Below are 3,534 nucleotides of genomic sequence, written 5' to 3'. Positions count from 1 at the left end.
GGGGGGGGGAGGGGGAGGGGGGAATGAAAAAAAAATGTTGATGAAGGTATTTCTTAAATATAATGGAAAGAAGTCTAACCTTTACAAACTTTACCACCAATTACAATCTGCCAACTTTTATACCAATTACAATCAGCAATCATCTGATACAAAGTTAATGCATATATATATTTTTGCTATAAAAAAAAAAAAAGCAACTAAGGAGCGTCACTATGGTGTGGATAATATCAAAACTAAACGATATTTTAATTAAAAGAAATTCAAACATTTCATGATTTTATAATATGTATACAAAAATTATTTCTTAGTTTCATAAAAGTAGAGTTTACATCTATATATTCTATATCTACCTAAACACATTACACTAATTATGTTACACCTACCAGTTTATCTTTTAACTTCTACCAAGATATATAACATAAATTCTTAGTCTAATTTTTTATATCCAAATTTAGTATACCTGCATGAATTTTGAAGAAAAAAAATTATTAGTCATTTTGTAAACTTTATGCCAAAACACTTATTGCTCTTAGTGTTGCATAATTTTTTAAAAAAAAATTATCAACCATCGTTTTAATTTGTCATACGGAGACAATAAGATTAAACAAAAAATATTATTAAGATATTACAAAATCTAAAGTGATATTAAAAAATAATACTTACCTTTTTTGTCCTCGAAAAAAACATCATACTAAACAAATAAATTTTTATCATGCTTCCTCTTAAAGCCTGCGAGAAAATTACAAAAAAAATAGACATGAGATTAGCATCTATGTATATATATGACATAAAGAAAAATAATATACATTAAAAAAAGAATAAGAAAATTCATCATCCCAAAGTGATGTGCACTCCCTGTATCTTCTCTCCAAATTTGTGAGGAACATAATAGAAAAGATTAATTATTTTTTCCTTTATATCTACTCTCTTCAAAAGGAGGCATTTCAAAAATAATAAAGTAAATAAATAAAAATAAAAAGCAGTTTTTGGATAGTTATTTCATATTTGCAATTCAAAAATTGTGAAAGCTCCCTATTAAAAAGGAGTCTCAATTCAATAACGTAAGCACAAACAGTTTTACGATTTAAATAAGATAAAAAAAACTTTAACTTGTTTTTTTAAAAACAGTAACTTTCTTAAAACAGTAAAAAAAATTCTATGATAAAAAGGAAAAACTACTTCTCTACCAATACTTAACTACCACATATTCACATTTTATCTCTATTTTAAAAATATTACATAGAATATCACTTTTTAAATAATATACCATATTTTAAAGAAAATTAAATTAGATACACAATTCATTTAAATATGATAATTAATAAATAATTATCTTAAAATTACATCTCCTCAATTAGTAGGAGACTAATAATTCAAATTAATTTCTCTTTATTATTTTCAGTCATTCCCTCCCTCATTCCCAAAACAAATATCTCATGTATCCCACCATTATTTCTTCTTCTTCTTCATTAAACGTTTTCTTCCCCTATCACAAAAAAAGTTTGTATCTCATTCTCATTCTCACACGTATTCCTTCTTCCTTAATCATTTTTATTTTCTTTTGCATGTGCTAAATTCATATCAAACTCTAGACAATCAGTTAAAGTGGCAAAGTAAGATTTTCTTTAGTTTTTCCTATTGTATATTTGTTTTCAATCGTATCATGTATTTGATTTGATGGTTTAGATTTTTTCTAGCCTATTTATTATAGGGTTTTTATATTGTTTGCTTTATTTCAATGGCTCATAATTCAGAAAATAGTACGAATATTGTTATGTATCCGAGATACATGTTTTTGAATATAATGTATGAAATTGATACTTGATACATCCAATTAATAATATATACATGAAATTAAAATTAGATCATTTAATAAATACATGAAATTAATATTTTATCATATAAATAGGTACATGAAATCAATATTATATGATATAAATAGATACATGAAATTAATATAAAAACACATATAACAAATTAAATACACAAAATTAATATTATATACTTCTATGGTACATATGAATCTACTCGTATGATACTCATGTATCTAAGTGTTTTGTTTGTTGGATACATCATATATTTATAACAGATACATCAAATTCATAAATTTGTTATTTTAAGAGTAATAAAATAAAGTTAATCAAATTGCATGACCAAGATATACATGTTTTTGTCTTTTATAAATATATATTAACGAATTTATTATTTAAAATAATAATAAAATGAAATTAATCAAAAATAACATTCCTTGATTTCCGCCTTAAGGAAATTAGTTATAACCAATTAATTTAAAGAAATAAAATATGTATCTCAGTTTAAAATTTGACAGATACATGTACAAACTCATGTATGCTAAGATAAGCTATGGTAGAGGAAGTAATATTTAAAATTATTGGGAATCTAAACTCATGTATACTAAGTATGAAATATGGTAGAGGAAGTAATGTTTAAAATTATTGAGAATCTAAGTAATTAGGACCTATACTAATGAGATTTATGTAGTTTGCCCTTTTATATTTTAACATATATTTTTTTTGTTATAAACAATTTGTATTATAGTGAATGTCTAATTATGTGGCGTCCTTTTAGAATACGGTTAGGAATCCTACTTGGGGACCAAGTTAGGTTTCCCCTATAAATAAAGGGTTTTCCTTCATTGTAAATAAGATTTGTAAAAGATCTATGAATGTTGAATATACTTCAAGATGAATAAGAAGTCTTTTCTCTTCTCCCTACTTTATTCTTCTTCTAAATTTATATAGTTTCATAATACGTTATCAGCACGATTGTTCTATTCTTAAAGAATTATGATAGAAGACGGGAAAAGTGCAAAAGAGATCTTGCATAAGTTATGCAATAAAGTACGATAAGGTTCTTATATCTTCAAGGTATGATTTATCTTTACGTTATAATTATTTATGTGACAGATCTGGTGTGTACCATCTGGAGTAAGTATTTAAAGAGATTTGTCGACTTTTTATACGTTTAATTTTAACCGATTGGGAAGAGAATTTCTTAATTTATTTTAATAATTAAATAAGCACAATTTAGTGAAAGGTATGTTTTCAACCTTTATATGAGGTATGTGATCTATTAAGCTATATCTGTTAACTACTAATGTTGATTATAATAAATCAGTAATCTCAATTTGAGTGTAATTATAGAGTGTGTTTGGTATGAAAAAAAAATATTTTCTAGAAAATGTTTTCCAATTTTCTCATGGTTGGTTGAGACAAAACTTTTGGAAAAAAATTTTTCAAATCAACTCATTTTCCTCAAAATTAAGGAAAATGACTTCTCTTCAAAAATTAAGGAAAACATTTTCCAAAACTCTCCTTCAACTTTAAATTATATTTTTTTGGAAAAAACAACAATTTTAAAAAAATATCAATTTTAAAATTTTATTTTTTTTACCCGATCCCTCACCCCCACCAACCCACCATCGGCCAGCACCCCCCCCTCCCTCCCCAACCCCAACCCCTCCCCAAAAAAATAATTTTACTTTTTATAAATATTTTCAACTTCAAATTTTTA

This window comes from Solanum pennellii, chromosome 10 (genome assembly GCF_001406875.1).
Source record: "Solanum pennellii chromosome 10, SPENNV200".
Taxonomy (NCBI): domain Eukaryota; kingdom Viridiplantae; phylum Streptophyta; class Magnoliopsida; order Solanales; family Solanaceae; genus Solanum; species Solanum pennellii.
Note: the sequence above shows the minus strand (reverse complement) of the source record.